At 43.2% G+C, this 14787-nt stretch overlaps 1 protein-coding gene across 1 annotated transcript in view; it reads right to left on the bottom strand.

The window, feature by feature from the left end:
* SCD5 (stearoyl-CoA desaturase 5) overlaps nt 1-14787 on the bottom strand; it is a 177786-nt gene that overhangs the window by 15534 nt on the left and 147465 nt on the right. The gene's annotated exons all lie outside the window — the stretch shown is intronic.

The raw sequence follows: 14787 nt of genomic DNA, 5'->3' as shown, positions 1-14787 counted from the left end.
AAAGAAAGGAGATAAAAGCCTCCTAAAATCATCAAGGGAGAAAGAAAAAGAAAGGGGTGAAGAAAGAGATAAGGGGCGGTATGAATCTGAGAATGACCCACGGAAGAGTAGCTCTCCTTTACAGATCTGAAACCAGAGACTCACACGTTTAAGCCAAAATCACAAAAGTCAAAGCACTCAGCTCACCTTACAGTAACTCGGGAGGCGTGTCCTGGAGTTTTAAGATGACAGCTTGTAAGAGGAGACCCACAATAGATGTTGGAAACCTTTCAGTTCCCATCTCACAGTTGCTCATGACACCACTATCAAAGTGGGAAGATGGTTTTCAGCATTTAGCCCAAGATATGCAGTCCACTGGGCTTTCCAGGTGGCGTTAGTGGCAAAAACAGCAACAACAAAAAACTCACCTGCCAATGCAGGAGGCTTTAAGAGGTACAGTTTCGATCCCTGGGTGGGGCAGAAACCCTAGAGGAGGGCATGGCAACACACTCCAGTATTCTTGCCTGGAGAATCCCACGGACAGAGGAGCCTGGTGGGCTACAGTCCATGGAGTTGCAGAGTCAGACACAACTGAAGTGACCAAGCACGCACGTGCAGTCCATTTTCACACATCAAATGCCATCACGCCACAACACCACCATCCAAGTAGGCTTTGATTACAGGACATAGATATTGACACAGGCCCTAACCTTTCAATGCTTTGAAGAATATCCTTATTCTAATAAACTGGATCGCAATAAGAATTGAAACATTAAAGGCCTTGAGACCAAAAGTTTTTTCTATGGAGAAGAATCAGGGATTTCATATATATATATATATTCAAATCTGGGTGTGATAAACATCTTAAAACTCTCATTTTTCTTCAGATGAAAAAGAAACTGCTGTTCTCTGCAAGCATTTCTTGTTCTTTGAGTAACCCTTGCACAGCAGTCCGGTGCTGCTGGGGTGTGAGATCTTGAGAGTGAAATCTACTAGAGCATGAAAGAAGGGGAAATGACCTGCTGACTTCCAAACGGAGTCAGCTCAGGAAATGTGAAAAGAAGCAAATATAACGGGTGAGAGAGAAATTACAGTCCTCAAATGTATCGTAATGATGAGGGATGAGCCGTCACTGGCATCTTGATTAAACATGTTTGCTTCTGTGATTCCACTTACGGCCAAGTCAGAAATTCATCTTCCCTGCAATTTTCGCATCTTGTAGGGGACCAGGCAAAATCATCTGGGTGCTTACAACAAACATTTATTTTGAGGACAGATGTTCTGCCCTGGCAGCTGGTTAAATGAACGGACCATTCCCTCCTTCCTTTGTCTCCTCTGTTATCGACCACCAGGAGGTGGAATATGTGATTGTTTGGAGGCAGATCTGAAGACAGAAGCCCATTGATGGGCTTCAGAAAATCTTCCAGACTCTCTGAATTAAGTTGAAAAGAGGCTTCACCACTGTACCCTGGAGCCTGCTTCTCGGATGCTTCAGTGTCTTTAAATGAGAGTGTTTCATGATGGCTGCATTTGAAGTATTTTCAGAAAGTTTTAATCACTCCAGATTTGTTTTTGACCCTCAGTTAGTCTTGACATTACTTTCTCTGTGCTACTTCACAATAAGCATTCCCTTAGAAGAAAACCTTTAACTAGACTCTTTCACTTTAGAATAAACCTTTAACTAGATTACCTAGATGCATAATTCCCATATCCTGGATAATTCCTCCCATGGAGGAACCAGAGATAGCAACCAGCCTCTCCACGAAAGTATCTCTGTCGGAAACTTGCAGCGTGTAGGAAAAAGGACATATTTTTATTTTCTCTCCGACTTCAGCTTTATTTGCTTTTGAGGTCTGAATGTGGAGGCTAGTTGCATCCATCTACTTGATTTTAATTTGTCTTTGTACAAACAGCTTGCATGAGCTCACTAAGCAGCGTTTCAAAAGATAAACACCATCACTGCAGAATTTTAACACAAAAGAGCATTAACCCTACCTCATTAACAATGAAGGACTTGAAGAAAAATGCCCAGACATATTGATTGCTAAGACCATGGAAGGAAGGTTAAAAGGACTTTTTCCCTTTTCAAAGATTTGATTCCATCATAATGAGCGCAGGATGAATTCTTTGAGGTTAGGCTTTGTCTTGATCTAATTCACATCATTCGTAGTTCCTTGAACACAAAATGCTGGTTAACACAGCAGGTGCCCAATAAGTAGCTGAACTATTGACTTGCGTGACAGGAATCCACCTGTCTTTGGCCAAAAAAAATTAAGTCAGTTCACCCTCAGTTGTTTGATATTTAGGGTTTCTCCAGTCTCCTTTAGAAATTTAAGTTGATTAGACACTATGTCAATCTGTGTCTCTCTTGAGGATTTTTCGTCTCTGTCCTTCCTTCCCCCAACTCTACTCCCTCCCTTCCTAATTAGTTACCAATTGTTCTCAATAAATTATAAGAATAACAGATTAACTCCCGATGGTAACAGAATACGATGACTAAGATGAACAATTACAATTATTTACAAAATAACTTTAAAACAAAGTCACTGCACATCTACTTTCTCTCTTAAGACTGCACCCTTAAAACTGCATTCCACCTCGACTCTTGCTATCTGAGATAAACTGAACATCACAGGGGAAGACATAACCATTTTCTTTAACCTGGGACCCATGAAATTATATGCAAACTTTTTTTGTATTCCCATTTTTCTGGGGTTCAAGGTCCACAGCTTTCATCAAATTCTCAAAGAGATATTTAATTCCCAAAAGAATGAAAGCCCAATATGTTAGGTTACTACTTTTTGCTTTGATTATGCTGTTGTTATTTAAGTCTTATTTTCTCTGTTTCCTTTAGGATCTGGCCTAAGATTTAAGTAAGAAAAATTTAATTCATTTTAAAGAGTGGTCCTTTGATGTATTAAAAAATTTTTTTAAGAGTGGTCCTTTAAAATATGAGATTGTCCTCCCTTCTCTGTTTAACAGTAAAATTTTTTATAGAATTGGTGACAGTAGATAGCACTCTGTGTGTGTGTGTGTATGTGTGTGTGCTCACATGTGGATCTTGTGCTGAAAGGACAATAGCCAAGTGACAAGAGTACAATCCTCTTGCCCCACCCAAGGGAGCAAGGTTGATTCCCAAACTCTATCAATGATAAGTTACTCACCAGTAGCTGGTTTCTGCACAATAAAGAAGCCACTGGAGTAATTTTGGCTATTTGCATGATCAATATCAACTGCTACAGATGAACTGATTTAGGTGGGCTGACTAAGTTCCTTGTTGCACGCAAAAATGAACAGGCTGACAAAACACGGTTTTTTCCATTCCACGTGGAAGAAGTTATCACCCTTGCGCACAATGCATGCTTTCTAGCCCGTGGTTTCCATTCCTAAACTCAAGCTGAACCATCCTTCCAAAGGTCTCCAGGCCTTCAGAACTCAGCTGAAGTCTGATTTCCTGCAGAAAGCCTATCCTGGGACTTCCCTGGTGGTCCAGGGGTTAAGAAACCACCTTCCAGTGCAGGGGATGTCAGTTTGATTCCTGTTTGAGGAACTAAGATCCCACAAGCTGTCGGGTAACCAAGCCCGCTAGCCACAACTAAGACCCAATGCAGCCAAAAGTAAATAAATACAAAAAAGAAAGAAAGCCTATTCTGGTAAATCTCCCAACTCTGCTGATTGCATTTTCCAATAGCCCTCAGTACAATTGTGCTGTTAAGACTCAAGACAACACCTACTTTAGACAGCTGAGTTTTCTTGCTAGCTGAAGGTATAAATGTTTAATTACCCCTACTTTCTTTTAAATTGTTTGTGGCAAAGGATAAGATGGAGTTCCATCAGATGGAATCTGAATCAAAATGGAAATTTCTACATGAAAGGGGCCAAAAGACACAAATTTCCAGTTATAATTAGTAAGTCCTGGGTCTATAATGTGCATAGTAACTATAGTTAATAAAACTGTGTTACATACCTGTGTTGTATGCTCGAAAGCACCTAGGGGAATGGATCTTAGAATTTCTCATCATGAGACAAAGATTTGTAACTATGTATGGTGAGGCATGTTAACTGGACTTACTGTGGTGATCATTCTGTAGTAGCTACAAATACTGAAGCATGTTGTTCACCTGAAACTAATATAATATTATATCAATTATACCTCCTTAAAGATGGGTATTTCTGGACTTCCCTGGTGGCAGAGTGGATTAAAAATCCACCTGCCAATGCAGGGGACATGGGTTCGATCCCTGGTCCAGGAAGATTTCACATGCTGTGTTGTGGACAAACCCGTGGAGCACCTAAGCTCATGGAGCACCTGAGCCTGTGCACCATGACTGCTGAGCCTGAGCCCTAGAGCCCATGCTCCAAAATGAGAGAAGCCACCTCAATGAGAAGCCAGAATACTGCAATGAAGAGTAACCCCCAGCCAGGACATGTAAGCAACCTAGATGTCTATCAGCAGACAAATGGATAAGAAAGCTGTGGTACATATACACAATGGAGTATTACTCAGCCATTAAAAAGAATACATTTGAATCAGTTCTAATGAGGTGGATGAAACTGGAGCCTATTATACAGAGTGAAGTAAGTCAGAAAGAAAAACACCAATACCGTATACTAACGCATATATATGGAATTCAGAAAGATGGTAATGATAACCCTATATGTGAGACAGCAAAAGAGACACAGATATATAGAACAGTTTTTTGAACTCTGTGGGAGAAGGCGAGGGTGGGATGATCTGAGAGAATAGCATTGAAACATGTATATTATTATATGTGAAAAAGATCGCCAGTCCAGGTTCGATGCATGAGACCGGGTGCTCAGGGCTGTTGCACTGGGATGACCCAGAGCGATGGGATGGGGACGAAGGTGGGAGGGGGGTTCAGGATGGGGAACACATGCACACTCATGGCTGATTCATGTCACTGTATGGCAAAAACTATTACAATATTGTAAAGTAATTAGCCTCCAATTAAAATAAATAAATTTAAAAAAAAGAGTAATCCCTGTTTGCCACAACTAGAGAAAGCCTGAGCAAAGCCACCAAGACCCAGTGCAAGCAAAAATAAATAAAATAAACAATAAAAAATTTTAATGGGATTTTCTATGTGCCAAATAAATAGTATGTGGAAATCTGTGCCCATTTTTTGGTCCTTCTTAATCAGTGAAAGTTGCTCAGTCATGTCCAACTCTTTGCGACCCCATGGACTGTAGCTCGCTAGGCTCCTCTGTCCATGGGATTCTCCAGGCAAGAATACTGGAGTGGGTAGCTGTTCCCTTCTCCAGGGGATCTTCCCAACCCAGGGATCGAACCTAGGTCTCCCTGAATGCAGGCAGGTTCTTTACCATCAATTTTTTGAAATAACTTGACCTTCTATGATGGTGATGAGTATTCTGGCCTGGGTTTCTCAAAAGGCAAGTCTTAAGCCAAAGCTTCTATGAATTACTCTATATGGAGAGCTCAGTCCCGGGAGGACAGAAAGTGGGCGGCAGGGAAGGTCAGGGGGCTGACCTGAGCTGGTCACTGCTTGACCCCTCAACCTGGTGGCTCCATCTTCCAAGAGGCCAGATGGGTGACGGAGACTTGGAACAATCCCTCTGGGAGGAAGAGGGGGGAAGAGTGCATCTACCAGCTGCCCTACATTGCCCACATCCCCACTACCACCACACAGAAACTTCTGGATTGTCAACATGGGTGCTGAGAGGTGTCACGGGCTCCAGCACCAAGAGAGATGCCCCAGTGCAGGAGGCTCAGGCATAAGGATAGCGCTGTCAGGATGAACTTGCCGGAAACCAGCTGGAGCGCAGAGAACTGCCGAGAATGAGGGGCCTCAGCCTCAGGATAGAGGAGGTCCAGACATCTGTAATGTTGCCAAACAGGTGTCTGATACAATGAGCGTGAGCCTTAGACTCTGTTTTTCCCACAGGGTCTGTTAAGGTATGAAGAGCTCTTGGCTTCAAGTAACTGACTTATTATATGACTCAGTCATTACAAGAACTGAGTTCTTATATTTACTTATTAAATTTTGCCGATTCTGCCTTTATTTTCAGGTACACTGAAAAGCTGCCACTTCCGTTTGTCAGTTTTTCCACCTGCAGCAGCTTCCCTGTCTCCTTCTAACCTGCTCCTCTTAATCTGCCAAGGGTCCGAAAACCCTAGAGAGCTGAACTTGTATTTGCATGCGGATGGAGAACACACAGGCTCTGAGTCAGGGCCAAAGAGGGTAACCAGGGCTGAGACTGAAAATGCAGAATTACTAGGATTGTGACGTTTATTCAAAGACGTCTTTCTATGGAGGCAAAGGCGGGGAACATGTATTTTGGAGGTTAGAGGATTCCGTGAAATACGGTGAATCTGGTACTGAGCATCTACTGTGATGATTCTCTCTGTTTATTCAGAGGTTCTTGGCTTTATTCCAGTTAAATGAAATGATGGCATAGCTGAATTTCAGATAAATGAGACTCTACCGTATTTACTTTTCACTATATTGTGTGTATTTGAACTTAATGATATTGTTATACTGCCTGTGACTTACTTGAAGATACTTCAGCATAAACAGTGTGAGACAGGGGTGTGTGTACGTGTGTGTGTGTGCACACGCATGCACACTTTATTCTTCACCCTAGGGGATGTCCATTAACATCTGAAGTACCCTCATCAGGAACCCACACTTCATTAGTTAGCATTTGACAAACTCTCACAGTTCATAAACCAGAGGTCTGTCATAGAGTTCAACTACTGTTATCTCCAACCAGCCCTAAAGAGTTTGTAATTAGGATAAGGAAAATAAATTTTCACTGATAAAATGAGTGGTCAAAACATGTGGGTCGGCTAGAAATACTAGATAGGTACCTCTCAGCAGGATCAGAGTGGTATCACCTAAGCTTTTGTTCTGCCCTGTGTCCAGCCACTGACAGAATTCTGTTGCTGGATTCCAACAGGAAGAGGATACGACTGCATCATGGCTTCCATGCAAGGGGCTTGTTGTGGCATCCAAAAGGGCAGGAAGCAGGGTTAAAAAGAATGAAATAAAGTCATTTGCAGCAACATGCATGGGTCTAGAGATTGTCATGCTGAGTGGAGCAAGCCAGACAGAGGAGGGGAAATAGCAAATGACATGCATTCTATGCAGACTCTGAAAAGAAATACAAATGAACTTACTTGCAAAACAGAAAGGGACTCACAGACTTGGAGAATGAACTTATGGTTGCCCTGGGGGTGCAGGGGGAAGGATAGGGGAAAGGGATAGTTAAGGAGTTTGGGATGGACATCTGCTGCTGCTGCTGCTAAGTCACTTCAGTCGTGTCCGACTCTGTGCGACCCCATGGACTGCAGCCCACCAGGCTCCTCCGTCCATGGGATTTTCCAGGCAAGAGTACTGGAGTGGGGTGCCATTGCCTTCTCCAGGGATGGACATCTACACACTGCTATATTTAAAATGGATAGCCAACAAGGACCTAGGGCATAGCACGGGGAACTCTGCTTATGTGGCAGCCTGGATGGGAGAGGAGTTTGCAGGGAGAATGGATACATGTGTATGTATGGCTGCGTCCCTTTGCTGTCCACCTGAAACTATCACAACATTGTTAATCAGCTACATTTCAATACAAAATTAAAAATTTTTTAAAGGGTAGGAATCAGGGATTCATGAAGCTTGCAGATGTGGTACGTGGCTGTTTTTGTCCCTAACAGCGGTAGAGTTTAGTATGGTGTGGGATTCTATTCCCATGGGCTTCTTCCTCCTCTCACACTGGAGGTGGCCAGTCAGTTCCCAGCATCCATGGCCAAACGAGGCTCCTGTGGGGCCATCTATGTTTCTGTGGTCCTAGTCCACTCACTGTACCTTTACGGGTCAGAGAGCCACGGACACAGGGGAAGACGACCGCTGGTGTGATGATGCCGGGCACAAGTGGGCGCTGCTGCTCATGGAACTCCCCTGCTTCCCGCGGGAGGTGGGACTCCAGGCAGCTGAACATGGAGCGGAGGACCCCCGGGGCTGGTGCTGATGCCCACGTGTCACTTTAGCAACTGAGGGTTAGAGCATCATACACAAATCATCACCCCTGAAGCCGGTGCTCGGGCGTAGGCTGCCCAGGGCTCTCTCTATAAACTGGAGAGTAAACATACTCCTTAGTCCCCAGAGTATTCTGGGAGGAGGCTACACGTTTCTTTAGTCTCAGTAAATAGAGAGATGAATTGGTCATAGTCATAGTCCTCAAGGAGCTTAGGATCTAATGAGAGAACTATACAAGTAGGCCAGGCAAGAACACTGGAACCAGTTGCCAGGTAGCCATTTCCTTCTCCAGGGGATAGTCCTGACTGAGGGATAGAACCCATGTCTCTCGTCTCCTGCATTGGCAGGCAGATTCTTTACCACTGAGCCACTTGGGAAGCCCAACATTAACTATAAGGGAAATTCAAAATATCTCCTTGATTGAATCAATACTCAATGTTAATATATATCAATAATACAAGATTGCTTATAAAGTAAATAAATGTGTTTGTTCATGTCATACAGGAATATTAAATTGATCAGTTCATTAAAATAACAATAAACCTATTACGTGTTAGCATAAATAACATATATTGATGAAAAATAACTATTTTCCAAAACAAAAAATGAGTTTTAGTGTGAAGCATGGCCTCATTTTACATAATTGCAACTCTCTTTAATGTCTGGCTTAATAGAGGCAGCTGGATTGACATATCTGTGCCTGCAGTCAGTCTGCTGTAATATACTGTTTTGTTTGATATCTCTGAAGAAAAGCTGCCTTACATATCTCTGTGCTTAGTAACAGGAGAAGCTCACAGACACCCCCCTCCCTAAGAGGCAAGAGCTTATACGCTACATATAAAACTTGTACGCTTGGGGACCTCTCACCCAGACGGACCTTGAAAACTGACCTCAGCTCTCCAAAGGTAAGTTTTTGAAGAATAAGTGAGAGTTGTCAAGGTGAAAAACACGACAAGACAAGAACATTCTAGGTCATGCACGCGTGCTAAGTCGCTTCAGTTGTGTCCGACTCTGTGCAACCCCATGGACTGTAGCCCACCAGGCTCCTCTGTCCATGGGATTCTCCAGGCAAGAATACTGGAGTGGGCTGCCGTGCCCTCCTTCAGTTCTAGGTCTGTGCTTCCCAAACAATCACTGCACATCCTAATCACCTGGGATCTGGGGGTGCAGCTGGAATTCTGCCTCTCCTCTAACAAGCTCCCAAGTGATACTGATGGTCCCCAGAACCACAGTTTGACTAGCATAAATCTAAGCCAGAGAAAAAGCAGGAATCGAAGGCAAAGTGTCAGGGAGCAGGCTAAAGTGCGAGGGAATGGCACGACTAGAGAGAAGAGTGCAAGGCGGGCAGTTCCGGAGATAAGGGAAGCAGGCCTGGTCTCGGAGGTGACAGTGGTAACTTTTCCCACGGGGAAGCCGTGAAAAGGTCTTAGGCAGGAGACAAGTCTGGCTCACACGAAGTGTCAGGGATGAGATGGTTGGATGGCTTCACTGACTCAATGGACCTGAGTTTGAACAAACTCCGGGAGATGGTGAAGGACAGGGAAGCCTGGCGTGCTGCAGTCCATGGGGTTGCAACTTGGCAACTGAAGAACAACAACAAATAACTCAGAACTGCAATTATGTAAAGTTTAAAAATAAAATAAAATTAAAACAAAACAAAAACAAAAACAAATTCATTGCTGGAAAAAAAAAAAAATAAACACCACTGTAAAAAACAAAAAAAAAACATAAGAGCACAGTAAGCACAACAAGGATGAAGCGGAGGAAGCTAATATTTTCCGTGGATATTATTACAACAGAGTTTATTGGGAAGAACATGTGCTTTGGATGAGGATTGAGTTTGTCTAAATTCCAACTTTGCCCTCTTCAAAATGTTACCGAATCGCTTCCCGGCCTTTCGGCTAAGATCAAAATGTTACCGAGTCAACGTTTCAGAGCTTCAGATCCCATGCTGTGTAAAGAGATACGAATTACATGCACAGAGAATGAGTCTGGTGCATAGTAGGTACTCAAAACACTGAAATGAATACAATAAAGCATGTTATAGAGATAATTTTAAAGATAAAAACTGGAAGTTATTGCTGTTATTTTAACATTAGATGAAAGCATGAAACAAGACAATGGAGCTTAAGGGTTTTGTTTTTTTCAAGAGCAAAAACATTCAGAATGAAGGACAGAGGGGAATCACCTAAAAGTAAATGTTTTCCTACTGATATGCCAGGCAGTGTCAGCCCATAGTCATCCTTAGTAATGGAGGAGGTAGACTTCCTTGGTGGTCCAGGGGTTAAGAATATGCTGGAGAAGGTGTGGAGAAAAGGGAACTCTCTTACACTGTTGGTGGGAATGCAAACTAGTACAGCCACTAGGGAGAACAGTGTGGAGATTCCTTAAAAAACTGGAAATAGAACTACCTTATGACCCAGCAATCCCACTGCTGGGCATACACACCGAGGAAACCAGAATTGAAAGAGACACGTGTACCCCAATGTTCATCGCAGCACTGTTTATAATAGCCAGGACATGGAAGCAACCTAGATGTCCATCAGCAGATGAATGGATAAGAAAGCAGTGGTACATATACACAATGGAGTACTACTCAGCCATTAAAAAGAACACATTTGAATCAGTTCTAATGAGGTGGATGAAACTGGAGCCTATTATACAGAGTGAAGTAAGCCAGAAAGAAAGACACCAATACAGTATACTAACGCATATCTATGGAATTTAGAAAGATGGTAACGATAACCCTGCATGCAAGACAGCAAAAGAGACACAGATGTACAGAACAGTCTTTTGTACTCTGTGGGAGAGGGAGAGGGGGGCACAATTTGGGAGAATGGCATTGAAACATGTATAATATCATATATGAAACGAGTCACCAGTCCAGGTTTGATGCAGGATACAGGATGGTTGGGGCTGGTGCACTGGGATGACCCAGAGGGATGGTACGGGGAGGGAGGTGGGAGGGGGGTTCAGGATGGGGAACACATGTATACCTGTGGCTGATTCATGTTATGTATGGCAAAACCAATACCATATTGTAAACTAATTAGCCTCCCATTAAAATAAATAAATTTAAATTGAAAAAAAAAATCTGCGTTTCCACTGCAGGGGACATGGGTTCGATCCCTGATCTGGTAAGTTCTCCATGCCTCAAGATGTGGCTGAAAAAAAAAATCAAATCAAATCAAAAATAATGGAAAAGGAGAGAGACATTAGATGCTGGTGGCAATCAGAAGAGAAGGGCCTCGGGCCTCAAGCTAATTCTTTTCTAATACAACTTGGACCCAAAGTTCCAATACAAAATTTGAAGGGTTTAAATCCTAGATTTTTCCCCCCTTCTAGTTTCCTGGTGGTTATAATGGCAGATAATAATGGGCAAAGATACAAGGGCACAGAGGAAAAATTTATGCATGTGAAATACAGCCGCCACAGGTTTAAAAGCTCTCTCTCTGCCTGAGCATTCACAGTAGATCCTTCTAGTCCTCTTTCTCTATAATGCTTGGCTTGCAGGATCCAGAAATTCCCTTGGCACCACCTGGGATTCTGAGACTCTTAACACCTCATTCCTGGCTTGAAGTGTGAGTTATTGCAGTCACATCCGATGTGTTGCCTTCTCACTCCATTAGAGCAACCATTGGCCGTCTGACCGTAAATGAAAGTTTTCATTACCCTAAAAACAGATTCTTAGTTGGGCAGAACTTGAAAGCATATTTACTTATCTTGAAGAAAAGACATATATGGGGTTGGTCTAAATCTCTTGATAGTTAGGACATCTGAGGAATTGTTTTTCTTTACTTTGAAAGGAAAGACAAGATAAGAGGAGGTTTATGAGAGAAAGCCAAATGTCAAAAGAGATAGCTCACTTCAGCTGAGTCGTCAATGAGCATGTCTGGACAAACCACATTATCCCAGCACTACGAGTCTTTGTATCCGTGTGACCGATTTGTTATTGTTTTATATGAAAATAGGCAGTGTGAGGAGAAATAAGTGACTTGGACAGGGAGACAGTTCAAAGCCGATTTCTGACAAGGCTTTCCTCAGCTAGGGGGCTGATGGTGATTTCCTGGGTCTTTCTAATCGCTGGGAATTCATCTTTCTTAGTCTTTGTAATTTCAGGACTCTACAAGAAGAACTTGGCTCTTAGAACATCCTTGCCATAAGCTCTTAGAACTTCCCACAAAGGGAGAATTAGCCTGTGCTCTATTTTACTTTATTTATCTTATTATTTTAATACTTAATTATTTGGCTTCAACAGGTCTTAGTTGTGGCAAGTGAGATATAGTTCCCTGACCAGGGATCAAACCTGGGCCCCCTGCATTTAGAACGCACAGTCTTAGTCCCAGGACCACCAGGGAGGTCTCCATTCATTCAAGAATCTCTGAATCCACAAAAGCATCTCTTGAAAGAAAGCAAAGAGGGAAGGAGGTGAATTTTTAATTTCTAAAGCTGGGGAAGCTACCCTACCTGTCTTGATGGTGGTTCTGGGTTGGTGCCCTCTGCCTCTAGCCAGAGGGGCTTCCCAGGTGGCTCAATGATAAAGAATCTGCCTGCCAATATATGAGATGCAAAAGACGCAGGTTCAATCCCTGGGTTGGGAAGATCCCCTGGAGAAGCAAATGGCAACCCACTCTAGTAATTTTGCCTGGGATAATCCCAAGGACAGAGGAGTCTGGCAGGCTACAGTCCATGAGGCTGCAATGACTGAGCACGCACGCCTCCTGCCCGCACCCCTTGGGGCAACAACCTCCACATTCTCTACAGGTATGAGCCTCAGAGGTATTTTGTGAAAAGTCCGGGTAACTCACCATTTCCTAGTAACTCACCAGTTCCTGTCATTTACCTGAGATACATAGGGCAGTAAGCTAAGGTCTGGGCATCCACTCCCTGTCCCTGGGATACAAATTTAATGATGCTGTTAACAATAACAAAAATTATAGAATGCCTAGGAATGAACCAAACAAGAAACAAGGTCTACATTTAGAAAACTATGAACATTTACTGAAGGACAGTACGACAAAGGAATCAACTCTGTTCCTGGACAAAGAGACTCAGGAGAATGAAGAACCATCACTTTCATGCAGATTTCAAGGACCCTGTTCTTTCTTCCCTACTGTATTGTGGGTTTTCTCAGTTCATGATATAATCATCTACTAGTGTTACTTTCATACATGGACTTGGAGGTCTCTGGCGATTTCATGAGTGTCTTCTCAATTAAATGATTTTGTTGTTCAGTCACCAAGTCCTGTCCAACTCTTTGAGATTCCATGGACTGCAGTACACCAGGCTTCCCTGTCCTTCACTATCTCCCAAAGTTTGCTCAAACTCATGTCCGTTGAATCAGTGATACCATCTCATTTAACCATCTCATCCACTGTCATCCCCTTCTCCTCCTGCACTCAAGCTTTCCCAGCATCAGGATCTTTTCTAACAAGTCAGCTCTTCACATCAGGTGGCCAAAGTATTAGAGTTTCAGCTTCAGCATCAGTCCTTCTAATGAATATTTGGGGTTGATTTCCTTTAAGATTGACTGGTTTGATCTCCTTGTTGTCCAAGGATTCTGAAGAGTCTTCTCTACTTAAATGATAAGATAAATAAAAACAAGGACTGTCTCTTTTCAGTTCAGTTCAATTTGGTTCAGTTCAGTCGTTCAGTCGTATCCAAATCTTTGCAACCCCATGGACTGTAGCACACCCGGCCTTCCTGTCCATCACCAACCCCCTGGAGTTTGCTCAAACTCATGTCCATCGAGTCGGTGATGCCATCCAACCGTCTCATCCTCTGTTGTCCCCCTCTCCTCCTGCCTTCAATTTTTCCCAGTATCAGGGTATTTTCCAATGAGTCGGCTGTTCGCATCAGGTGGCCAAAGTATTGGAGTTTCAGCTTCAGCATCAGTCCTTCCAATGAATATTCAGGACTGATTTACTTTAGGATGGACTGGTTGGATCTCCTTGCAGTCCAAGGGACTCTCAAGAGTCTTCTCCAATACCACAGTTCAAAAGCGTCAATTCTTCAGCGCTCAGCTTTCTTTAGAGTCCAACTCTCACATTCATACATGACTACTGGAAAAACTATAGCTTTGACTAGACGGACCTTTGTTGGCAAAGTAATGTCTCTTTTTAATATGCTGTCTAGGTTGGTCATAGCTTTTTCCCAAGGAGCAAGCGTCTTTTAATTTCATAGCTGTAGTCACCATCTACAGTGATTTTGGAGCCCAAAAAATAAGGCCCACATCTGGGGGGAAAAGATCCTGATGCTGGGAAAGACTGAAGGCAGGAGGAGAAGGGGACGACAGAGGATGAGATGGTTGGATGGCAGCACCAACTCAATGGACATGAGTCTGAGCAAGCTCTGGGAGGTCCACATCTGGGGGGTTATGTTGGATCGAATGCAAGAAAGAGAAGCATATTCTGGTTTTAAAGCTTTGAAGGTGAAGGATCCACTTATGTTTTTATTTATGGAGATATAAAACCTCAGTTGCTTTGGATTTATGCGAAAACTGGGCAAATGAATAGGCTTTTAAAACCTAAGGTTTTGGACTTCCCTGATGGTCCAGTGGTTAAGAATCCCCTTGCTGCAGGGCAGCTCGCCCATGTGCCACAACTACTGAGCCCAAGTACTGCAAATGCTGAAGCCCACGTGCCTAGAGCCTGCACTCCACCGCAGTGAGAAGCCCATGTGCTGTAATAAGAGCGTAGCCCCTACTCGCCGCGACCAGAGAAAGCTCGTGTACAGCAATGAAGACCCAGAGCAGCCAAAAAATAAATAAACAACAAAATAACTAGAATACTAAAAA

This window comes from Bubalus bubalis, chromosome 7, assembly GCF_019923935.1.
Source record: "Bubalus bubalis isolate 160015118507 breed Murrah chromosome 7, NDDB_SH_1, whole genome shotgun sequence".
NCBI classification, from domain to species: domain Eukaryota; kingdom Metazoa; phylum Chordata; class Mammalia; order Artiodactyla; family Bovidae; genus Bubalus; species Bubalus bubalis.
The sequence above is the reverse complement of the archived record's forward strand: the minus strand, read 5'-3'. Positions and strand labels throughout refer to the sequence as shown.